At 44.2% G+C, this 27436-nt stretch overlaps 1 long non-coding RNA gene across 1 annotated transcript in view; it reads left to right on the forward strand.

The window, feature by feature from the left end:
* Positions 1-27436, forward strand: part of LOC141249967 (uncharacterized) — a 98974-nt gene that overhangs the window by 65498 nt on the left and 6040 nt on the right. Inside the window, exon 2 of the long non-coding RNA XR_012312424.1 lies at positions 18300-18419. This is a non-coding gene — a long non-coding RNA (uncharacterized lncRNA). The remainder of the gene's footprint in view (positions 1-18299; positions 18420-27436) is intronic.

Raw genomic sequence — 27436 nt, forward strand, 5'->3', positions numbered from 1 at the left:
TCCACCTTCCCTATTTATATCCCTAACGGGCTCCCTCTGGTGGTCTGAGGTGGAAGGTGGAGGTGTGTGCATGCTGTGGGGGCCTCTTGTGGAGGAATCCATTAATGCACACTTCTAGGATCTGTGATACCAAGTGCAGCTGGGCGTCACATTCCCCCCTAGCAAAGCTCAGCACTCCAGGGCTGAAGTACTTTTTTTTTTTTTTTTTAAACAACAATAGTAAACATGAACAATAACAATCTTCCCTTTATGGGAGGCACATTTCTTAAACGTTGCATAATAACATAAACAAGTACAAAGCGTCCTCAGAATTCAAGTCTCTTGTGGTGAGGTTCCCAGACAGGATGTCCATCTCACAGGGTAGAGTACTTGGTAGTTGGACCCGAGTTGGACCTCCAGTAGAGCCACTCCAGACAGGTTTTACTTCTGAGGTCACCTAAAGGGGCACTCCAGGGAGCGCAATTATATACAATAAATAGTTTTTGGGCTGCACACAGTCCTCAGCCACACAGTTCTTAGATACCCATAGGGTAATAGAAAACAAATAAGCAAAGTGTCCATATCACTTGAACTGTTCAGTAATAAAACAAAGCACAAAATAATATACATATGCATGACAAATACAGTACAATAATATACAATATACCATAATACCCCAGGGGTAACTATCTACATTTGTCAGAGTTTTAACTATTCACTATACCTGACAGGGGGTTGACCTCTCGTGCTACGTGTTGATCTGCGTAGTGCGGTGGTCTGTGAGGTATCAGTGTCTGTATTATCAGTTACCCTGTCTGGTCTTCATGTGGGTAAGTTGTAAAATTGCCTTAACCTCTCTATGGAACTGGCAAGTGTACGATTGGCTGGGCCTTCCTGCTCTACTCCTGCCGGGGATCCTTCGTCCGGGGATTCTTCTTGAGCTGGTTCTTCTACGGCACTAGGCTCTTCTGCAGCACTTACAGGTTCAACTTGCTGTGGAGGGTCTTCTGGCTGTTGGAAGAAGTGGAGTACTGGAATTATGACTGCTCCTCCAATTTGAGGCCAATCTGCCGGGAAATCTCCTAAGTCAGTATGGATTACTGCTTCTTCAGGTTCCTCCTGGATAATGAGAGGCACTTCTTCTTGGGGTTTTAGCAGATTTGGACACAACTTTAGATAGTCCCTAGATACTGTAGCGGACATTCTTCCTCCATCCCTACTGATTAAGCAGGTCTTCTTATTATCAAATCTTGACTTCAGCACAGTGTAGGGTTCTTTCTCCCACTGATCATCAAGTTTGTGGTTCCTTCTTTTCCTTTTCAATACTATTTCACCAGGTGTGAAAGGCTCTGCGGGCGCACTCCTGTTGTATTGTGCTTCCTATTTATCCCTCACCCGAGTGAGACTGTCCTCGACACAGGATTGTACCCTTCTGTACTGCTCTTGTCTGGTCGTGTCCCAGTCCTCAGTGGTCACATCCGCTTCTGGTTCTACTACACCAAGCTCCAGGTCCATGGGCAACTTCCCTGGCCTTGCTCACATGAGATTACAATTGGTGGAACTCACGGGTATGTGGTTGTACAGATCTACTAGGTCAGGTAGTAGGTCTGGCCACTGATTTCTCTCAAGTGGTATGGTCTTTAGCAGGTCGATGATGATGTTGTTCATCTTTTCACAGAGACCGTTGGTTTGTGGGTGGTACGGTGTAGTTCTTATCTTTTTACACCCGTACAAATGGCAGAACTCCTTGAACAGCTCAGCCTCAAAGGCCGGGCCATGGTCCGTCAGCACCTGCTCAGGATAACCATGGGGTCTACAGAAATACGCTGGGAACGTCTTTGCTGCTGTCTCTGCCATCAGGTCTTTGACGGGGGCGACCACCAGGAAACGTGAGTAGTGATCCACCATGGTAAGAGCATAAGAGTACCCTGACCTGCTGGGGGACAGCTTGACATGGTCCAGGGCCACGATCTCCAGGGGTCGAGTCGTCTTGATGGGTTGCAGGGGTGCCTTCTGGCTGCTGTAGTCTTTTCTTCTGAGGCCACAGGGTCCACAGTCCCGGCACCACCACTCAATGGAGCTGCGCATTCCTACCCAGTAGAATCGACACTTCAGCAGGGTCTCTAGCTTCTTCCAGCCAAAGTGCCCCGCCTGATCGTGGTAGGCCTCCAATACCATTTGGATGTCTGTCTTGGGGACCACTATCTGCCATACCATCTCATGGGTTTTTGGATTGACGTACCTCCGGCACAGCTTCTCACGGTAGATAAACAGCCGGCTTCTCTCGCTCCACAGCTGCTTTGCTTGCAGAGACGCTTCTTTTTCCAGGGAGGAACCTTCTTGGGTTATCAGCTCCTTGATGCGGCTGACAACCGTGTCACTGTCCTGGGTCTCTTTCCAGCTATGGTGAAGCAGGGGGTTTAACGTCTTTCCACACTGCTTCCTGGAGGCTCGTTGCTCGTGGATCATCCCATTCCGGTGAAAGACAGGTAGCTCAATCTCTTCCAGGTCATCCACTTCTTCTTCTGTGTCTGACTGGTGAGGCATCCTGGACAGGGCATCGGCGTTGGCGTTCTTACGGCCCGCCCGATATTTAATTGTAAATTGGTAATTTGACAGCCGAGCCATCCATCGTTGTTCCAGTGCTCCTAGCTTGGCTGTTTCAAGATGGGTCAAGGGGTTATTGTCAGTGTAGGCAGTGAACTTTCTGGAGGCTAGGGAGTGCTTGAACCTCTCAGTGATGGCCCAGACCAAGGCCAAGAACTCCAACTTAAAGCTGCTGTAGTTCTCTGGGTTCTTCTCAGTCGGGCGGAGCTTCCTGCTTGCGTATGCTATTACCTTCTCTTGGCCATTCTGCTTCTGACTTAGGACAGCGCCCAGCCCTTCGTTGCTGGCATCTGTATACAGCAGGAACGGTTGGCTGTAGTCAGGGTAGGCCAGGATCTCGTTGCCTGTCAGGATCTCCTTCATCTCCTGAAATAACTCGGCTTGCTCCTTACCCCAGTGGAATGGGGGATTTCTGCCTTTGGGGGACTGCCCTACCAGGAGGTCTTGCAGAGGGGCCGCATTCTTAGTGTAGTCTTTTACGAACCTCCGGTAGTATCCTACTAGTCCCAGGAACTGACGCACCTCCTTGAGGTTCTTCGGCTCCGGCCACTTCTGGGTGGCACTGATCTTCTCCGGGTCCGGTGCTACCCCTTCCGGACTGACAATGTGCCCCAGGTACTGTACCTTTCTCTTGAGCAGGTGGCACTTTGAGGGCTTCAACTTCATCCCGTACCGGGACAGTGACTCAAATACCTCTGCCAGGTGCTTCAAGTGGTCCTCGTATGTCTTGGAGTACACTATCACATCATCCAGGTAAAGTAACACAGTCTCGAAGTTGCGGTGTCCCAGGCAGCACTCCATCAATCTCTGGAATGTCCCGGGGGCATTGCAGAGTCCAAACGGCATACTGTTGAACTCGCAGAGTCCCATCAGGGTTGTAAAGGCCGTCTTCTCCCGATCCTCCTCAGCCACAGCTACTTGCCAGTACCCACTAGTGAGGTCAAGGGTGGAAAAGTAATTTGCAGACTTTAAGGCAGCTAGCAACTCCTCTATGCATGGTAAAGGGTATGCATCTTTATGTGTAATGCGATTTACTTGTCGGTAATCTACACACATTCTCATGCTCCCCTCCTTTTTCCTGACTAGCACTAGGGGAGCTGCCCAGGGACTACAACTATCCCTTACCACCCCCGCCTTTCTCATGTCGTGCAGCATCTCCTTTGCCTTCTGGTAGTGAGCTGGTGGTATAGGCCTGTACCGTTCTTTGATGGGTGGATGGTCACCTGTGGGGATATGGTGTTGAACCCCCTTAATCCTCCCAAAGTCAAGTGGATGTTTACTGAACACCTGCGCGTATTCTTGAACCACCCGGTGTACACCCTGTTTCTGATGGGCAGGAGTGGTGTCTGTCCCAACATGGAGCTGTTGACACCAGTCCTCCGCCTGGGTGGCAGGGTCATTATCCTCCACTTCGTCTGGTGAGGTTAAGGACTCTGCCTTGTGAATGCAGTTGTTATTTACAGCATGTAATTTGGCAACAGTGGCATAATGTGGTAATCTAACCTCATCTTCCCCAATGTTGAGAAGACGAACGGGCACCCTCCCATTGCGTTCATCTACCACTCCTCTGGCAGTTAAGAGCGTGGGTCTGTGCTCAGAGCAAAGGGGTTCTACTACTGCCTGGTAGCTCTGTCCTCTAAGACCTATGGCTGCTCTACACCAGATAAGCATTTTACTTATAGGGGGATCACAATGGGTAAGGGGTCTGTCACTCGCACATTACCGATTTCACCATCTGTTAACCTTACTTGTTGTTGGTACATCAGGACTCAGATCTCCTTCTGCAACGCCCTTCTCTGTCCTGGTCTGGCAGTGTCAGCTATCTGTTGGAGCAAGAACACAACCTCTCCCAAACAGTTACCAACAATGTTAGTGCCTAGTACCATATACGGATTGGTGTCATCAGGATTAGTCTCTGCTACAATTAGCCCCTGGTCCTTCAGCTCCACTCTCCCCACATTTACAGTCACATTCTTAACCCCTATTAGGTTAAGGGGGAGTCCATTTGAGGCATAAGCAGAAAGATTTGGAGCTGGCGGACGTACAGTACAGACCAAAAGTTTGGACACACCTTCTCATTTAAAGATTTTTCTGTATTTTCATGACTTTGAAAATTGTACATTCACACTGAAGGCATCAAAACTATGAATTAACACATGTGGAATTATATGCTTAACAAAAAAGTGTGAAACAACTGAAAATATGTCTTATATTCTAGGTTCTTCAAAGTAGCCACCTTTTGCTTTGTTGACTGCTTTGCACACTCTTGACATTTTCTTGATGAGCTTCAAGAGGTAGTCACCGGAAATGGTTTTCATTTCACAGGTGTGCCCTGTCAGGTTTAATAAGTGGGATTTCTTGCCTTATAAATGGGATTGGGACCATCAGTTGTGTTGTGCAGAAGTCAGGTGGATACACAGCTGATAGTCCTACTGAATAGACTGTTAGAATTTGTATTATGGCAAGAAAAAAGCAGCCAAGTAAAGAAAAACGAGTGGCCATCATTACTTTAAGAAATGAAGGTCAGTCAGTCCGAAAAATTGGGAAAAATTTGAAAGTGTCCCCAAGTGCAGTTGCAAAAACCATCAAGCGCTACAAAGAAACTGGCTCACATGAGGACCGCCCCAGGAAAGGAAGACCAAGAGTCACCTCTGCTTCTGAGGATAAGTTTATTCGAGTCACCAGCCTCAGAAATCGCAGGTTAACAGCAGCTCAGATTAGAGACCAGGTCAATGCCACACAGAGTTCTAGCAGCAGACACATCTCTACAACAGCTGTTAAGAGGAGACTTTGTGCAGCAGGTCTTCATGGTAAAATAGCTGCTAGGAAACCACTGCTAAGGACAGGCAACAAGCAGAAGAGACTTGTTTGGGCTAAAGAACACAAGGAATGGACATTAGACCAGTGGAAATCTGTGCTTTGGTCTGATGAGTCCAAATTTGAGATCTTTGGTTCCAACCACCATGTCTTTGTGCGACGCAGAAAAGGTGAACGGATGGACTCTACATGCCTGGTCCCCACCATGAAGCATGGAGGAGGGGGTGTGATGGTGTGGGGGTGCTTTGCTGGTGACACTGTTGGGGATTTATTCAAAATTGAAGGCATACTGAACCAGCATGGCTACCACAGCATCTTGCAGCGGCATGCTATTCCATCCGGTTTGCGTTTAGTTGGACCATCATTTATTTTTCAACAGGGCAATGACCCCAAACACACCTCTAGGCTGTGTAAGGGCTATTTGGCCAAGAAGGAGAATTATGGGGTGTTACGCCAGATGACCTGGCCTCCACAGTCACCAGACCTGAACCCAATCGAGATGGTTTGGGGTGAGCTGGACCGCAGAGTGAAGGCAAAAGGGCCAACAAGTGCTAAGCACCTCTGGGAACTCCTTCAAGATTGTTGGAAGACCATTTCCGGTGACTACCTCTTGAAGCTCATCAAGAGAATGGCAAGAGTGTGCAAAGCAGTCATCAAAGCAAAAGGTGGCTACTTTGAAGAACCTAGAATATAAGACATATTTTCAGTTGTTTCACACTTTTTTGTTAACTATATAATTCCACATGTGTTAATTCATAGTTTTGATGCCTTCAGTGTGAATGTACAATTTTCAAAGTCATGAAAATACAGAAAAATCTTTAAATGAGAAGGTGTGTCCAAACTTTTGGTATGTACTGTAGGTCGTCCATGGACCAGAACCTCTTGTAGAGGACGTCAGTCATTATGGTTACCTGAGATCCTGTGTCCAGCAGAGCGTTCGTCGGGATGCCGTCCAGCACAATGGACAGGAAAGGTCTTCCTCCGACGAACCTGTTGTACCAGTCTGATGGGCCTGGGGAGTTTACTCCTGGGTGTCGGCCCTCGGCCCCTGGGTTTTCTCGTTTAAAGGACAATTCAGGGCGGTGTGACCTGTCTTGCGGCATCGGTAGCAGGCAGGGACCCTCTGTGGACGGCGCTGGTCGCTGATCCTCGTAGAGGGTGGAGTTGTTCTCCTCCTCCTTCGCATCCAGGGGACATCCTCAGGGCTATCGGCTAGCAGGATTTTCCCTTCTTCCTCGGGTTCCGTCCGCAGCTGCAAGGCACTCAGCACAGTGGTCAGGGTTTTGCTCAACTGATGCACTTCAGAGCGCAAGCTGTCCAACTCTCTAGGGGACGTTGCTGGAACTTTGGCTTCAGCAGCCACCGGGGAAAAGGTGGGTGTCGCAGGCATTGGGGTGGCTCCACTCTGGTAATTTGTTTCCAGAGGCTGCAGTCCTTTTATAGCCATGTTCTTAAGATTGTCAAAGGTGGCATCTGGATGGTCCAGGGACCACCAACGCACAGTCCTGCTCTCCTCAGGAGACTTCAGTCCCCAGACAAACTGTTCCTTCAGCATTTTGTTCTCATTTTCGATGCTGGTTGGACTAACCTGTTTCAGAGCTCGCAGGGCCCCTTGTAGACGCCAGGCATAGTCCCGAACATTGTCCTCCGGCTGTTGAGAACAGTTGTAGAACCTCATCCTGAGGTCCACCTTAGTATGATCCTCAAAAACAGTCTGTAGCTTTTTAAAGATTGCGGACACTGACTCCTGGTCTGCGGCCAACCATGTTTCCAGTTCCCGCTCTGCAGCACCAGTCAATTGTCCTAATACAACAGCGGCCCTCTGCTTGCCTGTCATAGAGTACATGTCCAAGATACCGCATATCTTCTGTTTGAATCCAGACAGGGTATCTGGTTTGCCGTTGTACTGGGGAAGCCACTTTGCTCCAGGAATGTACGGTAGAGTTATGGGGATGACAGGAGTTACAGGCGCTGCTGGTGGAGCGGCCGCTTCGGCCTGCTCGGCGTCGGGCGCGGGTTGTACATCAGGGCTGTTAACCAGGGCTCCGGCTAGTTGCTGTACCTCGGACATTCTGGCACCCCCCTAGCGAACCGTGGCCTACCTTCTTTTCTTTTCTTCCGGTAGGCCGCAGCTCCGCAGGTGACGGTCTTCTTCAGGACCTTGTGTCGCTTGCGTCCTACGTCAGAGCGTTCGGCGCTTCCTGGTTTAACGTCGAGGCGTGGGGCGTGTCCGGGGCTTTGCACGCTTTTGCAGGTACACCCCTCAGTTTCCCGCGGTTACGCCCTTCTTCTCGCTCGGCGGCCCAACAATGGCGGCCATCTTCACCACAGTTTAATGCACACAGTTTTGTTTTTTTTTTAATTAAAGGCGCACAGTACCCGGTGGCAGCGGGCATAACACTTGCAGTGGGCACGCGATCCTGTTCGTGACGCCAGGAAAGATGACTAGCCCAGGGGAATGGGGACGACTCGGTACCCGGGCCTTTTGCCTGACCTTGGGGATGTCGCGGTGGTCGGCTCCCGGGCCCGTACCCTGGGGTCAGCTTTTAAAAGGGTGGATTGGTTTGCTACATTTTATGAAAGTTCGTGACGCCACCTGTGGTTTCTGGTGAGAATCACCAGCGCTGCGGCAGTCCACTGAGGCCGGTGATAAGGCAGCTCGATGGTATAGTTCCCCACAGGTGGGGCTAGGCCTCAGGGCAGCGTTCGGAGAGGGGGGATGCAGGACAGGCGAGACCCAGCGGGGTCAGAGCAAGAACAGGGACGGACACGATAGTCACTTCAGTACCTTTTACTGGTGGTAATTCAGGCACATCCCGAAGCACTGTAGGGTGAAGGGTGCATATCAGGATCCTCCGCAATGAGCGGGTGTAGGGCCTCCTGTTTCTTGCCTCTGCGTAGTAAGTTTCTGACCTGCCTGGAGCCAGGCCTAACTTTGTCTCTGTTCTGCACCTTCTCTTGGAGTGCACGCTCCCAGCTTACGGGGCCTATGTGTCTCCTGGCACTGTTACGTATCAGCTTTCTGATGATCCCGGGACCTGTAGTTCTCCAGGGATTCCGGTTATGCCTTACTGGGTCTTGGAGATCCCGGTAAGCTCGGACCCAGTGTCCGGTAAATTCTTCGGGGTGAGCTGGTTAAGCTCCTCTGCCCACTATGTACTAACTCTCCACTCCCCTTCGGCCTACTCGGGGCCCTCACTAGGCCATACACACTAGCGGCAGCTTGCCGCGCTTCACCGATCTTATGGCGCCGGCACACCTTAAGCTCTAACTGAGCTCCCTGAATCTTCAGTAGCTAGCAGGAGCCTCGTGCTCCACTGCTGAACTATTAACTGAGTTCCCTAGACTAAACTGAGCTCCACTGCAGACTGACCTCTCATTGGCTTCTTTACTGCAGGAACTCTTCAGAGGAACTGCTCTGCCTAGCTCCACCTTCCCTATTTATATCCCTAACGGGCTCCCTCTGGTGGTCTGAGGTGGAAGGTGGAGGTGTGTGTATGCTGTGGGGGCCTCTTGTGGAGGAATCCATTAATGCACACTTCTAGGATCTGTGATACCAAGCGCAGCTGGGCGTCACATTAGCATACTGAAAAATGGAGAAAAAAATTCCAAGTGCAAAAAAAGTGCAATTCCACCATTTTTTTTTTTTAATTTAACATGTTCACTAAATGCTAAAACTGACCAGGCAATATGATACCAAGCATGTATGGGTTCTTTTTTATTTAAGTGGTGAAAAAAAATCCAAGATTTGTAAGAAAAAAAATTGGCTTATGATGCCATTTTCCAAGACCCATAGCGTTCCAATTTTTTGTGATCCGGGGCTGGGTGAGAGCTTATTTTTTGCGCCTCAAGCTGTTGTTTTTATTGATACCATTTTGGGGTAGATAGGATGTTTTGAACTCCCTTCATTACAATGTTGCACCAGCCAAAAAAACCCTTAATTCTGGTGTTTTGATTTTTTTTCTCGTTACGCCGTTTACCTATACGATTAATTTACTTTATATTTTGATAGATCGGTCATTTCTGAACGTAGCCATACCAAATGAATGTATATTTAATTAATTAATTTATTTTTTTCAATGGGGCTATGTGTAGCAAAAATCACGATCTCCTATGAGTGCCGGCCACAAGCCGTCGTTCATAAGTTACATAGTTACATAGTTACATAGTTTATAAGGCCGAAAAAAGACAAGCGTCCATCCAGTTCAGCCTATTTCTTGTGCACTGCAGCTATTCCGCAGAGATGATCCAGGGGAAGGCAAAAAAACCCCATGCGCTATAGGCCAATTTACATCATTGAGGAAAAATTCACTTCCCGACACCAATCTGGCAGTCAGATTAAATCCCTGGATTAATTAACTAAGCATAAGATGTAATTTTATTGTTCTCAAGAAAGGCGTCCAGGCTCTCTTTTGAACTCATTAAGTGAGTTGGACATCACCACTTCCTCTCCCAGAGAGTTCCAGAGTCTCACGGCTCTGACCGTAAAGAATCCCCTTCTATGCTGGTGCAGGAACCTCCTTTCCTCCAGACGCATAGTGTGCCCCCTCGTCTTTGTCACCATCCTTGGTATAAACAGGTCATGGGAGAGATCTCTGTACTGCCCCCTGATGTATTTATACATGTTTATGAGGTCTCCCCTAAGCCTTCTCTTTTCCAACGTAAATAGGCCTAATTTTGACAACCTCTCTGGGTATTCTAGTCCCTCCATTCCCTTTATTACCTTAGTCGCCCTCCTTTGTACCCTCTCTAGCTCCAATATGTCTTTCCTGAGCACCGGAGCCCAGAACTGTGCTCAATATTCTAAGTGCGGCCTTACCAGCGCTTTATACAGAGGAAGAACAATGTTCTCATCATATGCCCCTATTCCTCTTCTGATGCATGCCATGACTCTATTTGCCTTCGCAGCTGCTGCCTGACACTGGGCACTCCAATTTAATTTGCTATTAACCAAGACGCCCAGGTCCTTCTCCATGTCAGATTTCCCCAACGGTTTCCCATTTAATATGTATGGGTGACTGCTGTTTTTCTTTCCCATGTGCATGACCTTACATTTATCGGCATTGAACCCCATTTGCCATTTTTTGGCCCAACTCCCCAATTTATCTAAATCCTCCTGTAGCTGTGCCCTATCCTCATCTGTATTAACTACTTTACAAAGTTTAGTATCATCTGCAAATATTGCTATTTTACTATGCAACCCTTCCACTAGATCGTTAATAAATATATTAAATAATATAGGGCCCAAGACAGACCCTTGAGGCACCCCGCTAGTAACCCTGACACACCCTGAGCTTACTCCATTGATAACCACCCTCTGCTTTCTATCACTCAGCCAGCTATTTACCCACTTGCACACATTATCCCCCAGACCAAGCATTCTCATTTTATATACCAACCTTTTGTGTGGCACGGTATCAAACGCTTTGGAGAAGTCAAGGTATACAACATCCACTGACTCTTCCCGGTCCAGCTGTGAGCTCACCTCCTCGTAGAAGGCGATCAGGTTTGTTTGGCAGGAGCGATCCCTCATGAATCCATGTTGATATGGAGTTAGACAGTTATTATCATTAAGATATTCTACAATAGCATCTCTAAGAAATCCTTCAAACAATTTACCCACAACAGACGTTAAGCTGACTGGTCTATAGTTCCCAGGGTCACTTTTAGACCCCTTTTTGAATATTGGTACCACATTTGCTTGGCGCCAGTCTAGTGGGACAGTCCCTGTCCATAAAGAGTGCTTGAATATAAGATACAGCGGTCTGTCTATCACATTACTTAATTCTTTTAGTACCCGGGGGTGTATGTCATCTGGGCCTGGTGACTTGTCTATTTTGATATTATTTAGGCGTTTCTGAACTTCCTCGTGGGTTAGGTGGGTGATATTTAGCGAGGGTTTACTTTATCACTCTGCATTTCCTCCGATAAATTGTTTTCTTTTGTGAAAACAGTGGAGAAGAAGCTATTGAGTAGGTTTGCTTTACCCTCATCGCCCTCTATGATTTTACCCAGGTTATTTTTCAATGGGCCAACTCCATCTGTTTTAATCCTTTTACTGTTTATATAGTTAAAGAACAGTTTGGGATTCGTTTTACTTTCCTTGGCAATTAGTCTCTCTGTCTCCTCTTTTGCTATTCTTATTTGTTTCTTACAGATTTTGTTTTTTTCCCTATAAGATATTAGCGCTTCCTCGCTGCCTTCTTGTTTAAGTTTACCAAAAGCCCTTTTTTTTTTTCATTGCCCTCTTGACTTCCTTATTTAGCCATATTGGCTTCCTCCTATTCCTAGCCCTTTTATTCCCATAAGGTATGTACCTTCTACAGTGACTATGTAGGACTGTTTTGAAAATTTCCCATTTTCTATCCGTGCTCCTATTACTAAAGATACTATCCCAGTCTATAAGGTGTAGGGCATCTCTTAGCTGATCAAACTTTGCCCTCCTGAAGTTCAGTGTTTTTGTGACTCCCTTGCTGGGCACCCTACTGAAGCACATGTGGAATTGTATAATGTTGTGGTCACGATTTCCCAGGTGCCCCCCGACCTGCACCTCAGTTATTCTGTCTGGCCTGTTAGTTAATATTAAGTCTAAAAGGGCCGTCCCTCTAGTTGGTTCCTGCACAAGTTGTGACAAATAATTGTCTTTGATAATTGACAGAAACCTGTTTCCTTTCTGAGATCTACAGCTTTCGGTTTCCCAGTCTATATCGGGGTAGTTGAAGTCCCCCATAATAATCACCTCGTTATTTTTTGCTACTTCGTCTATTTGTCTCATTAATAGACTTTCCGTGGCTTCTGCTATATTTGGTGGTTTATAACAGACTCCTATGATAATTTTATTATTGTTTTTTGCCCCATGTATCTCCACCCATAAGGACTCGACCTCCTCATTTCCCTCCCATACATCCTCCCGTATTGTAGGCTTTAGACACGTCTTTACATATAGACAGACTCCACCCCCTTTCCGACTTCTTCGATCCCTTCTAAACAGACTGTAACCCTGTAAGTTAACTGCCCAGTCATAGCTTTCATCTAACCATGTCTCGGTTATTCCCACTATGTCATAGTTACCTGTAGATATTTCTGCTTCCAGTTCATCCATCTTGTTTGTCAGGCTCCTGGCATTTGCTAGCACGCAGTTTACACAATTTTGTTTTGTTCCAATCTTCTCCCTGTGGATTGTATTAGAAATTTTCTTACCTCCCTTCCAAGTATCTTGTCTTGGACCTTCTTTGTCGCACTTCATATCTTTCATTAGTATGTTCTCTGGTTGCGTGTTCGTGTCCGGCGTTTTTCTTCCCATCCCCTCTTCTCCTAGTTTAACGCCCTCCTGATGAGTGTTGCGAGTCTCCTGGCGAATGTGTGTTTCCCGGGTTTGTTGAGGTGTAGTCCGTCTCTGGCAAGGAGTCCGTCATAGAGGTAATTCACACCGTGGTCCAGGAATCCAAATCCTTGTTGTCTGCACCATCGTTTCAGCCAGTTGTGCACATCAAGGATCCTGTTCCATCTCCTGACGCCATGCCCGTCTACTGGAAGGATAGAAGAAAAAACTACCTGCGCATCCAGTTCTTTTACTTTCTTCCCCAATGCTTCAAAGTCCTTGCAGATTGTCGGTAGGTCCTTCTTTGCCATGTCATTGGTGCCAACATTTATCAGAAGAAATGGATGGACATCCTTGGAACTGATGAGCTTCGGTATCCTATTGATAACATCCTTGATCTTCGCCCCTGGGAGGCAGCATACTTCTCTTGCGGTTATGTCCGGTCTGCAGATAGCTGCTTCTGTTCCTCTCAGTAGTGAGTCTCCCACCACCACCACTCTTCTTCCCTTCTTGGCTGTCCTTTTTCTTGTCGCTTCTGGGTGTTTCTGGGTGCTCTTTTCTTTTTTGCTTGCTGGTAGTTCCTCATCCTTAGGTGTGCCATCTTCGTCCTCCACAAGTCCTTGGAATCTGTTTCTCAGTTGTGTGGTTGGTGGTGTCTCCATGGTCTTCTTGCTTCTTTTGGTCACTTGCCTCCACTGGTCTGCCTCTGGAGGTTCTCTGACGCTTCCTTCACTTTCCGTGACCAGTAGTGAAGCTTCTGTTCTGTCCAGGAAGTCTTCATTTTCCTTGATGAGTTTTAATGTCGCAATTCTTTCTTCCAGTCCCCGCACCTTTTCTTCTAAAAGAGCCAGTAGTCTACACTTCTGGCAGGTGAAGTTGGTTTCAGCTTCTGGTCGATCTGTGAACATGTAGCACATGTTGCAGCTCACCATATAGGTTGTCACATCTGCCATGCTGCTCCTTGTCCCGGCTGACTTGATGTCTGTCTTCTTTCTTGTGATACCCTAGGATAAACAAATTAAACAAATTTGCGCGCCTAACGGCGCGCGGTTTGGCGATGCTTTCCAAGCAGCTGGTCCCGGCTGTACCCAACGATCTTCTAGCTGAAGGAGACTCTTCGCTTTTCCCAGAAGGCACCTGGAATATGCAAATTGTCCTCTTCAAGCTTCAATCCCTGGTTTGGCGATGCTTTCCAAGCAGCTGGTCCCGGCTGTACCCAACGATCTTCTAGCTGAAGGAGACTCTTCGCTTTTCCCAGAAGGCACCTGGAATATGCAAATTGTCCTCTTCAAGCTTCAATCCCTGGTTTGGCAATGCTTTCCAAGCAGCTGGTTCCGGCTGTACCCAACGATCTTCTAGCTGAAGGAGACTCTTCGCTTTTCCCAGAAGGCACCTGGAATATGCAAATTGTCCTCTTCAAGCTTCAATCCCTGGTTTGGCGATGCTTTCCAAGCAGCTGGTCCCGGCTGTACCCAACGATCTTCTAGCTGAAGGAGACTCTTCGCTTTTCCCAGAAGGCACCTGGAATATGCAAATTGTCCTCTTCAAGCTTCAATCCCTGGTTTGGCGATGCTTTCCAAGCAGCTAGTCCCGGCTGTACCCAACGATCTTCTAGCTGAAGGAGACTCTTCGCTTTTCCCAGAAGGCACCTGGAATATGCAAATTGTCCTCTTCAAGCTTCAATCCCTGGTTTGGCGATGCTTTCCAAGCAGCTGGTCCCGGCTGTACCCAACGATCTTCTAGCTGAAGGAGACTCTTCGCTTTTCCCAGAAGGCACCTGGAATATGCAAATTGTCCTCTTCAAGCTTCAATCCCTGGTTTGGCGATGCTTTCCAAGCAGCTGGTCCCGGCTGTACCCAACGATCTCCTAGCTGAAGGAGACTCTTCGCTTTTCCCAGAAGGCACCTGGAATATGCAAATTGTCCTCTTCAAGCTTCAATCCCTGGTTTGGCGATGCTTTCCAAGCAGCTGGTCCTGGCTGTACCCAACGATCTTCTAGCTGAAGGAGACTCTTCGCTTTTCCCAGAAGGCACCTGGAATATGCAAATTGTCCTCTTCAAGCTTCAATCCCTGGTTTGGCGATGCTTTCCAAGCAGCTGGTCCCGGCTGTACCCAACGATCTCCTAGCTGAAGGAGACTCTTCGCTTTTCCCAGAAGGCACCTGGAATATGCAAATTGTCCTCTTCAAGCTTCAATCCCTGGTTTGGCGATGCTTTCCAAGCAGCTGGTCCTGGCTGTACCCAACGATCTTCTAGCTGAAGGAGACTCTTCGCTTTTCCCAGAAGGCACCTGGAATATGCAAATTGTCCTCTTCAAGCTTCAATCCCTGGTTTTCAAGCTACAATCCAATAAGAGATTCACAATGACAGGAACGGGGCCTTCTGAAGAATAAATAACCTAAATAGTTGACCACCTTTATTGTCCTCAATAACCAGTTGATGGATGACTAGCATTGTCAAACAAACAACAGATGCGGTCAGTTCTTTTTGCTAAAATATTATTAGTTAGTGATGACCAAAGAAAAAAAGCGCTATTTAAAATTTGAAAGGAGGCTCCGAACATTAAGGATGACAAAAAATGACAGTCTAATGTTAAAGAATCACTCCTATCAAACTTTTTATCTTCTTAACATATTACAATCAACATATTATATGACATGATGTACTTACAATTGCTCATTTTGACTTTCTACTCAGCTAATTCTTCTCTTTTCTCTGCTCTGTGTAGAAACAGGAAGTCTCTTTTCCCTGCATTCCTGTCTTCAACTCCTGACCCAGCTGCTCCCTCCTCCCCTCAGCCATTGACTTTTGTAGTGACTTATAAGTCATACAGGAAAAATTGACCTCCTGTTTCTACATAGAGCTTTGAAGGATTCAGCTAGTCAGTTTTTAATCACATGATGTCATAGACCTAATGGAAAACAGATGAATTAAATGGGTAGAAGGGCAAAATGAGCAATTGTAAGTACACAGTGCTATATAATAGGATGACTGCAATATTTTGATGGGAGTGCTTCTTTAATTACGCTGGTAGATCTTCACTTATAGACTCTGCTCCCTACATAGATGATAAATGCCCCTTATAGTATTCAAAATCCTCATCTATCTGCAGACACAATTACAGTACACCATTTGCTTGGCTATTATCTACATTTCCGTTGGCTAGTTTGAGATTTCTGTTGCTTGTGAGAAAAATAAGCAAATCTATATCAATGTCAGTGTGCTAATAGCAAGCAAGAGTGTTATTTCACATTTTAATCATGGTTTTATGGCGTGCCCGTCAGAAAGAAACATTTAGTCTGCGGAATTGTTGACATCCTATCTTATTGTTCAACAGGGAATCGTTAAAGCTGCATAATGATGGGATGATTACGCTCAGTTGTTTGTCTCCTGGCCGTAGATTTAGGCTTAAATTTCATGTTGTCTAAAATTCTTTGGATTGTTGAATTGATGCTGCCCACCGACTGCTCAGTGTTTTTAATGTCTGTAACCGTAAAGCAGCGTTCTATGGAGTGTTTTATTTTTTTTTTCTGTTGATAAGGTTTTCAGAATTTATTTTTCAGAGGAAAGTGATGACTACATTACAGCCAACAGCCTTGTAAAAGTGAGCGAGCTTGACCAAGGTTTAGCAGATAGACAGAATTGGGGGTGGCCAAAGCCAAGAGATGAAAATCTCATATCATTGACTGTTGGAAAGATGGTCAAACCAGATGGACCCTTGAATTCCAGCAGCTTGTAATTTGTACAGAAAGTGCCAGGACTCCTATAATATAAATTCTATGACCATGCTTCTGACAGATGGCACGTCCTATAGTACTTTGGAGAGAATATAAGGTCCTGACACCAAAACTACAAAATATTTCCATCACTGATAATTATGTGATCTAGTCTAAGCAAGTAAAGGCAGATATTTGGCATTTCATTGCCAACTTTGGAGAACAAGAAAAGGAAATATTGTAATAACATTGTATTAGTCTTAAAACCTCCAACTGCCTCCAGTTTTTGGAAATTATCTTTATAAGTTTGTCTTTCCATACATTGGTTCCCATTCATTAGGACACCAATAATGAATGGGGCCCCTGGAGTATGATGCACCTAATTCACTAAGAGGAGCACGCCGCTTAATGAATTAGATACATCTTACAAGTGCCATGTGCCAGAAATATACTCAAGTCAGTGAATGGAATACATAACTGGTGTAAATTGTGCCACTAAGGTGGTGTAACTTTACATGAATTAGGTAGGAGGGCTTAACCATTCTCTTTCCCTCCCATGCTCCATTCATTTTAGCGGAGGTGGCAGGAATTGGTGTGAAAATGCCCAAAATTTTGGCAATTTACAAATGGTGCAAAAATTTTCCAACAATTAAAGGTGCTTTACTTCAGAAAAATGGGCCTTAGATCTGCAAAGCTTTTGAAGCCTTCAGAAAAAAAATGTTTTACATTATCAATGTGCTTGAAGAGGGATTTATAAATATTGTCAAACAATTAGACATCATCATTCGACTAGTGTGAAGATCAACAAGTAAGATTTCAAACAGCTACAAACTTGCCCTGGTCAGGAATTTCCACAACGAAACAAAGTGACTTGCATATGTCGAAAATGTAGTAATTTGCACTGAAACTTTAGTGTACTCAACTCTGTCACCCCGTATTTATAATAGGTTGCATCTTAATGATAAATTTGGCACAAATTACGACAGCGCAACGTTACAAATATGGTACCACACTTCCCAATAAGATTATGAGACCAAAATGTCAAATGTCCAAGTCAAGGCAAATTTTTTTGCACAAATTTTGACTTTTTATGCATATAAATTGGTTCACTTCCCGAAAAACTTGAGAGCAATATCGCACATTAATGTAGAACTTTGCACAAATTCCAACATTTTATGCCGGGCAAAAATGATTGCAACATAAATGTATTTGTTCAACATCTTTTTTAAGACCACTATGATCTGCCTATTATATGACACTTTTTTGCAACTTTTGTGTAGAAATGCAATCATTAATATTTTGTAATGCACACCAAAAGGTTAACCACACCCATGTTTCTTAAGTTTTTTACTTTTTTTGTCACAGGTGCTAAAAAATGGTATAATTAAAACAGTAAAACGTTGAAAAATTTGGCTTATGAGTTACGACAATGCCTACATCAGTGTTTCCCAAACCCCTTCCTCATGGCCCCCAACACATCATGTTTTCAGGATTTCCTAGTATTGCACAGGTGAAAGAACCTGTGTCAGTTTCTGATGGCTTAATAATAATTCCATCACCTGTGCAATACTAAGGAAATCCTGAAAACATGACGTGTTGGGGGTCTTGAGGACTGGAGTTTGGGAAACACTGTCTACATGATAGGTGATCCAGGAAAAAAAATCTGATGTTCGGAGGCAGCACAGGTGGAAATTACTGATGAACAACTATCCACACAACAACCATCCCTGAGATCAGAATGGTTGCCTAGTATTATAGATGTACACAGATAAGGCTTGTAGAAGGTGCTAGTCACATAGATACATATAGCGCACTATGCCAACTTACAGCCTATTTGTCATGCCCATATTATTTGATTAGGTGGGATGTCCATCACTCTACAAGTGCACCCGACAAGGACAGAGACCCCAGTTCCCCCCACCAACATTACACGGCCTGGATGTGTCCTGTTTATTGCCACTGTGACCAGGTATTAGTACTGTAAGTATGGCGTCTTTCTTTTCTGTGTAGTGAGAACATCAGGGCAAGATTAAAGGCTCCCATACACCTTAGGCTAACGTCTGCCTAACCTGCCAATATCAGTGGGCTCGACCGACAGTCTAATGTGTATGGGGACCTCACAATTTCTCCCCGACTGATGTTGTTGGAGGAGATAAGGATCTGGCATGTCCAATTTCAGACAGCGGATCCTGTTGTTCTGCTTGCTTGCAGAGATAAGCCTCCGCCAGAAGAGTCTGGCGGCGGCTCTCTTGTACTGTACACAAAAGTGCTTGGCAGAGCGAGCGCTCCTGTGCATGAAGGAATTGGGAGAGACAACCAAATAACCATGGATTTGCCAAAAGCTATCTATCATGCATGGGGTCCTTAAAGTTTGCCTGTGAACACGAGGAAGAATGTACTCTGCATGGATAAAGCAGATATTTTGTCTACAGTACTAGGAGTGAAGTTTGGCAAACCAGAGTGGGAACTTTAAATGTTTGTACTCATGATTCTACACCCGTGTTAATGGTGCATGGTGTGCCAGGAACGCATCAGACAATGTATCATGTAGTGATTGGATTTTAATGTTATCATAAATAACCTGTGGATTTTATTTGTAAAAGAGAATCTGCCAATACGCTTTATCTTTATGAAGTTTGGTTGGTAACAACATTCTGCATGAAGATGCCAACTGTTGTGCAGCATCAATGCCTGGGCAGACTGGTGTCATAGAATCCACTATGAATTCATTGTAACGAGTAATGCTGGAGGATATTGTGAGACTATTTGAAGAGGATCAAAGCTTAGACAAAGCGAGCCACGCATTATGACAAATGTTGCTAAAATCTTTAATGAGGCCATCATAACAACCTTGTTAAAGGGGTGGTCCGAAACTAACACTGATTTAATCCTCAATTTCTATTTATTTACTGTAATAATCTAATCTCCTTTCTAATATCTATCCTATATCTTCTCTACTCTATATAATTTTTTTTTACCAGCTTCCTGTCTGATGATACTTTGTTTGAGAATCTCCAGTGCATACTGGGATACTCAAAAAAGACGTCATCAGGTGACAGAGACTGTGGTCACTGCCGCAGCTTCTGTCCCCACCCTGAAATTAAGCGTCATCAGCAACTTACCTATTCAGGGGCTGGTCAGGGGCTGGGCTAGTCCCTACTCTGCTGAGCATGCGTCTCTTGTCAATTCCGACATATGCTCAGTAGAATCTTGTCACTGTGCAATATTCTTTTTAATGCACAGTAACATTGCGCTACTTTGTTGGCTCTGATAAGAAGTAACGAGCCGACAAGAGAGAGCACAGTGCGCATTGTAAGGAGATAACCCAGCGATTAAGAAGTGCTGAGATCAGCGTCGCCCCCGCAAGTGATGTTTAGGATTAAATCAGTGTTAGTTTTGGATTCCCCCTTTAAGGGCTGGGACATATTGACTTAGTAGAGGGAATTCCTGGCTTCCTCTATGATGTATGATGGAGTGCAGCTCTAAAGAATGACTCCCAATCCGGAGCACTTGATGCTAGCACATGGTTACCACATTTACCTAACAGTAGCTCCAATAAGGCACTTAGAGAAGCTCGATCTATAGGGGTCAACTGATCGCCAGGGTAGTTTTATTGTAAAAGGTTTTCCAAATGGGACAAGCACTTAAACAGAATTAGAGACAATAACAATAGTGCATCTATGACAACTTCTCTGTCTTTGGATGTCTTGAATGTGAGCCACCTGTACATCACCCTTTAGTCCTTGAGAGACGCTGACAGTGGAAACTGGCAACATTTTCCTTCAATATAAATTACAAGGCGTAAGATTTAGCATAAGGTTACTGCCCTTCAAGAAGAAAAAAAGTTAAAACAGATGGTGGCACTCTTTTACCCCTTATATGGCCCCAAGCAGAATGTTCTGCATAAAGATGTATTATATGCATTGCTAAGTAATACCTGGGAAAGAATTCAAGGTTCTGATTATGTTTTTTAAGACCAAACTAAGATTATGTGATTTGAATATAAATGTCTGTTCTGTATGCTCATAAAACATCTTGGCAGCTTTGTGCGGTAATTGTATTATAGACCCAGACAAATTATTCTGCACTGAATCCATTTATAATATTTACAGCTTGATTTAACACTAGGGGGTGGTATTCTTCCAGAAATAAATTCATAAAACTAAGGAAAATTAAAAAAAAAAGGAAAAAATGTAAATGTGTTTTGTCTTTGTTACCTTTTCAATCTAACATGTCGTTGAGTACTGCTAAATATACAGTATTTATAAATATTATGGTAATGTGAAGGTATTATGGTACAGTTATATGAAAAAGTTTGGGCACCCCTATTAATCTTAAGCTTATTGTTTTATAAAAATTGGTGTTTTTGCAACAGCTATTTCAGTTTGATATATGTAATAACTGTTGGACACAGTAATGTTTCTGCCTTGAAATGAGGTTTATTGTACTAACAGAAAATGTGCAATCTGCATTCAAACAAAATTTGACAGGTGCATAAGTATGGGCACCTCACCAGAAAAGTGACATTAATATTTAGTAGATCCTCCTTTTGCAAAAATAACAGCCTCTAGTCGCTTCCTGTAGCTTTTAATGAGTTCCTGGATCCTGGATGAAGGTATTTTTGACCATTCCTCTTTACAAAACAATTCCAGTTCAGTTAAGTTTGATGGTCGCCGAGCATGGACAGCCCTCTTCAAATGATCCCACAGATGTTCAATGATATTCAGGTCTGGGGACTGGGATGGCCATTCCAGAACATTGTAATTGTTCCTCTGCATGAATGCCTGAGTAGATTTGGAGCGGTGTTTTGGATCATTGTCTTGCTGGAAGGTCCATCCCCTGCGTAACTTCAACTTTATCACTGATTCTTGAACATTATTGTCAAGAATCTGCTGATACTGAGTGGAATCCATGCGTCCCTCAACTTTAACAAGATTCCCGGTGCCGGCATTGGCCACACAGCCCCAAAGCATGATGGAACCTCCACCAAATTTTACTGTGGGTAGCAAGTGTTTTTCTTGGAATGCTGTGTTATTTTGCCGCCATGAATAATGCCTTTTTTTATGACCAAACAACTCAATCTTGGTTTCATCAGTCCACAGGACCTTCTTCCAAAAAGAAATTGGCTTCTCCAAATGTGCTTTTGCATACCTCAGCCGACTCTGTTTGTGGCGTGCTTGCAGAAACAGCTTCTTTCGCATCACTCTCCCATACAGCTTCTCCTTGTGCAAAGTGCGTTGTATAGTTGACCGATGCACAGTGACACCATCTGCAGCAATTTGATGCTGCAGCTCTCTGGAGGTGGTCTGAGGATTGTCCTTGACCGATCTCACCTTCTTCTTCTCTGCCTTTCTGATGTTTTTCTTGGCCTGCCACTTCTGGCCTTAACAAGAACTGTCCCTGTGTTCTTCCATTTCCTTACTATGTTCCTCACAGTGGAAACTGACAGGTTAAATCTCTGAGACAGCTTTTTGTATCCTTCCCCTGAACAACTATGTTGAATAATCTTAGTTTTCAGATCATTTGACAGTTGTTTTGAGGAGCCCATGATGCCACTCTTCAGAGGAGATTCAAACAGGAGAACAACTTGCAAGCTTTTCTCATGATTGCATACACCTGGCTCTGAAGTTCAAAGCTCAATGAGGTTACAAAACCAAAAAAAGTGCTTTAGTAAGTCAGTAAAAAGTAGGTAGGAGTATTTAAAACAAGAAAATGATAAGGGTGCCCATACTTATGCACCTGTCAAATTTTGTTTGAATGCAGATTGCACATTTTCTGTTAGTACAATAAACCTCATTTCAAGGCAGAAGCATTACTGTGTCCAACAGTTATTACATATATCAAGCTGAAATAGCTGTTGCAAAAACACCAATTTTTATAAAACATTAAGCTTAAGATTAATAGGGGTGCCCAAACTTTTTCATATAACTGTATTATACTGTGTGAATAATAAGAACATCTTGTGTGTGTGTGTGTGTGTGTATATATATATATATATATATATATATATATATATATATATATATATATACTTATTTATTTATTTTTAGTTGGAATTTGACGCATGGAAATTATGGGGTCTAAGCAAGTTAAACAACCCCCTTGTTTTATTTTAGAGGATAGAAGATGTCAGCAAGATTTTATCCACCAAACTATTTATGTTCTAGTAACCCTTGCCATACCTTTAGCTAGACAGTTTTTTTCTCCAATAACGAAAAATATGAGCTTGAATCGATTTGCAAATGAGGCTAAAGTGCTTTGGTCACCAGGAAGCACTTCCTAAACCTCTGTCACTCTGGCTCTATTCCTTGCTCAGGGCTGCCATCTCCTGTTTGACTGACAACTCCTTTGCAACGTGACTCCAAGCAAAGGAACTGTCAGTCAAATATGAGTATGCATTGCTGGGTGGGGAATAGAGACGGAGTGACAGAGGCTTAGGACATGCTCCCTGGTGTCCAAACACTTCAGCCTCATTTGCATATCATTCAAATACAGATTTCTCAGTAATGGAGTAACAGACTGTCTAGCTAAAGATGTTGATAGAAGAGAAGAAAATCCAGCTCCGATAAAATCAGTTTGTTTATTTTTATCAAAAATTTACAAAAATGACAATTTCGTTCAGGAATAGAGTTCATCCAATAACATAGAAAACAGAAGGAAAAAACTCCATCATATGAGGGACATTGTGCAACGCGTTTTGAACGAGCTTTGACAAAGGAAGCTGTAGTTGCGTGATGTCCAATGTCCCTCATCTAATGGAGTTTTTTCCTTCTGTTTTCTATGTTATTGGATGAACTCTATTGCTGAACGAAATTGTCATTTTTACATTTTTTTTTATAAAAATAAATGATTTTATCGGAGCTGTATTTTCTTCTCTTCTATCAACTTTCCATATGTCTGGTCAGGACACAATTCCGTGCTCCTTTTGATGAACCGCTGAAGGTGAGCTGGCAATAATTTTTTCTTCTTGTACTAGTTAAAGTTATGTCTGGATTTGTCTTTGCAAGAGCTACATAAAAATAGTTTTGGAGGTAAAATTCTGCAGCTAGATTCCCTTCAAGCAAATCATGGCTTGATACATGTAGCTGTAAAATGCAGCAAACCTTACAGAATACATAAATCAATGATCTGAGAATATACAGTGCCTACAAGTAGTATTCAACCCTCTGCAGATTTAGCTGGTTTGATAAGATGCAAATAAGTTAGAGCCTTCAAACTGCAAACGAGAGTAGGTTTTATGAACAGAAGCATAAATCTTACAAACCAAAAAGTTATGTTGCTCAGTTGAATTTTATTAAATTTTAAACATAAAAGTGTGGGTCAATTATTATACAACCCCTATGTTTAATATTTTGTGGATTAACCCTTGTTTGCAATTACAGCTAATAATCGTCTTTTATAAGACCTGATCAGGCCGGCACAGGTCTGTGGAGTTATCTTGGCCCACTCCTCCATGCAGATCTTCTCCAAGTTATCTAGGTTCTATGGGTGTCTCATGTGGACTTTATTCTTGAGCTCCTTCCACAAGTTTTCAATTGGGTAAAGGTCAGGAGACTGACTAGGCCACTCCAACACCTTGACTTTTTCCCTCTTGAACCAGGCCTTGGTTTTCTTGGCTGTGTGCTTTGGGTCGTTGTCTTGTTGGAAGATGAAATTAAGACCCATCTTAAGATCCTTGATGGAGGAGCGGAGGTTCTTGGCCAAAATCTCCAGGTAGGCCGTGCTATCCATCTTCCCATGGATGCGGACCAGATGGCCAGACCCCTTAGCAGAGAAACAGCCCCACAGCATGATGCTGCCACCACCATGCTTGACTGTAGGGATGGTATTCTTGGGGTCGTATGCAGTGCCATCCAGTCTCCAAACGTCACGTGTGTGGTTGGCACCAAAGATCTCGATCTTGGTCTCATCAGACCATAGAACCTTGAACCAGTCTGTCTCAGAGTCCTCCAAGTGATCATGAGCAAACTGTAGACGAGCCTTGACATGACGCTTTGAAAGTAAAGGTACCTTACGGGCTCGTCTGGAACGGAGACCATTGCGGTGGAGTACGTTACTTATGGTATTGACTGTCCTTGGGTTAGCCTTGACTCTTCGGACAAGCCTGGCCTCGGCACGGGAGGACACTTTCAAAGGCTGTCCTGGCCGTGGAAGGCTAACAGTAGTTCCATAAGCCTTCCACTTACGGATGATGCTCCCAACAGTGGAGACAGGTAGGCCCAACTCCTTGGAAAGGGTTTTGCACCCCTTGCCAGCCTTGTGACCCTCCACGATCTTGTCTCTGATGGCCTTGGAATGCTCCTTTGTCTTTCCCATGTTGACCATGTCTGAGTGCTGTTCACAAGTTTGGGGAGGGTCTTAAATAGTCAGAAAAGGTTGACAAAAGAGATCGTTAATCCACACATGTGAAGCTCATGTGAAGCTCATTATTCTTGGTGCCTGAACTACTTCTTAATACTTTTGGGGGACCAAACAGAATTCTTGTGGTTTGAGGGGTTGAATAATAAATGACACTCTGAATTAACTTTTAAAGTTTTTAAAAAAAACAAACAAAAAAAACAAAAACAAAATTTGCTGCAGTACATTTCCCACTTCCAGGCTGATCTACAGTACAAATGTCACAATGCCAAGCTAATTCCGCATGTGTCAACCAGCTAAATCTGCAGGGGGTTGAATACTACTTGTAGGCACTGTATGTAAATTACCTACGACATTCTCAATTTTACACCATATTAGTAAAACGCAGATATAAAAATCAAGCCTCATTGCTCCAGGAATGCATACCTGTATGATCTCATATTCAGTCGTCATTTATGTAGATACTATTAATTGTATGCCTTTCTTTCTCCTTTTATCATAGAAAATATATCTTTTCGTAATCACTAACAGTTAATAATTCGTAAGAAATATGCTTTAGCTTCACTTATTCTTTATATCACCCAATTTGGTTTTTGGGATTCATAAAAACATTGACCTTTAAGAAGAGTAAGAAAAAGAACTTTGGATAGCTGCGGTTCATTACTTATATTTAAGTTAAGCCCTGAATATATATATCTGTCCATAGAGCCATCTCTTTAAATTATGCCCCTAAAGTGCATAAACTTACTACTTCCTCTTGATTACTTATATGTTCGAAGGCAAGGTCAGTGACAGTGCTCGCTGATTGGGCATCGGGCTCTCGTGATGTGGCAACCTCACTTGAGCCACGGGAACACAAGTGACAACACAGCTAAAACAGCACGGGAGGTGAGTATAAGTGTTTTTATTTTAACGGGGCAATCATTCAGAATGAGAAGAGGTTGTCCTAGCAGTGGAGAACCCCTTTAATATAACACTCCCCTAATCTCACTTACAAAAGTACAAGAAAATCCACTGTATTACATAATTGTCTGATGTTCCAGTATGTTCTTGGTATGAAGACTAATCAACATCCAAGATGAATTTTTCTAGTGCAGTTGTAGAAAATATAAGCCGAACTATGGGAATCAAGACAATTGTGTTTATTGATGATGTTATAGCAGAAGATGGAGTCCCTCAAGTTTAAAGGCCCCATCTATGCTATATAAGTCTGACAGTTATTTTAGGTAAAAACAACAGCAAGCTGAAATGTTCCTTCTTGTATCAATAGCGTGTCCTTGCTAAGAAGATAAGTGTCCTCCCTGGCCAGATGTTTCTTCTTGTAGCAATAATGTGTTCTTGCAAGAAGATAAAATGACCTTGCTAACCAGATACGTCTAATTAAATATTTTAAAGCATACAGAAACTAGCTTTTTTCGCTTGTTCAGCTAAACTGTATAATCGAACCATATATGGCAAATCCGTTTCCTGCCTTCAGGGTGTATATTAGCCCTGTGTTTTGTAATAAAGTTTAGAGTATGTTTAGACACAAACATCCTGTCCTGTGTCTTCTTCTCTGCGATATCGTAATTTAAAGGATAGATGACCAAGAATGCAGTGACGACAGCTGGCGCCCGAACAGGGACCTTGAATTAATCTACCCAGGGGGGCTCGACCGGTCCGAGACGTGGGACGAGTGAAGCTCTCTGTTGGTGATATATACAGCGCTGAGATAAGAATAACTGTTATATTCCACCTAATTATATCACTGTATAGAAGAGACTCCCTCACCCCCAAGCGGTCGGCTCCCCAGGTAATTCAACTGATTGTTGTCTGGCTCAGGTCCCTTTGAACCAGTAGAATCCCCTCAGATCAGTCCTGCCTTCTATCCTTTGGAGAATTTAAGAATGAAAGTATGGATCCGATGATTGTGTTGTGGATGTGTCCCGGGATTGGTGTTTTTGGTCTGTTTTTCTGGTTGGCGTATAAGTCCTAGAGAGGCTAGTAGTGGAATGGTTCAGAAACCTTTGTGGCCCATTGTCTAAGTGACCATTGTCTAAGTGACTGAGGAGTCTCTTCTAGGTGAGGAGAACCAAAAGAATGGGGAACCAAAATGCCAAGGAAGGCATTATAGCCAAAGACTTAGTAGTACACAGAGAAGGGAAACAGGCACTGATTGGAATTGACAAAATATTGTGTAAAGCGGGAATGAATGAGAATGGAGAGATGAATGGAGAGAAATGGAAATCCTTCTTTAACTCCTATCATGGATGGCTGAAAGATAAGGGTCTGTTAGGGACAGTAGATGTATGGATGAATGCATGCGCTTATTTTGAAGGAAAGATTGAAGAACTAGGAGACGGACGTTACAGACTGACAAAAACCGGAATGACAGATTTTCCTCCCTGTCCGCCCCCGACGTCACCCTCACCCCAGTACCAGAATTCCCAGGAACCCAAATGTTGGGTTTGCCCCAGATGTGGCCAGCAGAACCCCTTGACAGTAGACATCTGTGTGGCATGTGGAGGACCGAGACCCCACCCAGCTAGACAATTCCCAATGAGGACGGTAGTTGTGCCAGGAGCACCGGGAGCAGCAGCAGCAGCAGCAGCTGGGGGGGATGCAGTGGTTCCAGGTCAGGAAGCTCGGACAATGTTAAT

Source organism: Phyllobates terribilis, unplaced genomic scaffold (assembly GCF_046119375.1).
Source record: "Phyllobates terribilis strain yellow unplaced genomic scaffold, ASM4611937v1 Scaffold_2__4_contigs__length_985480577, whole genome shotgun sequence".
Lineage (NCBI taxonomy): Eukaryota > Metazoa > Chordata > Amphibia > Anura > Dendrobatidae > Phyllobates > Phyllobates terribilis.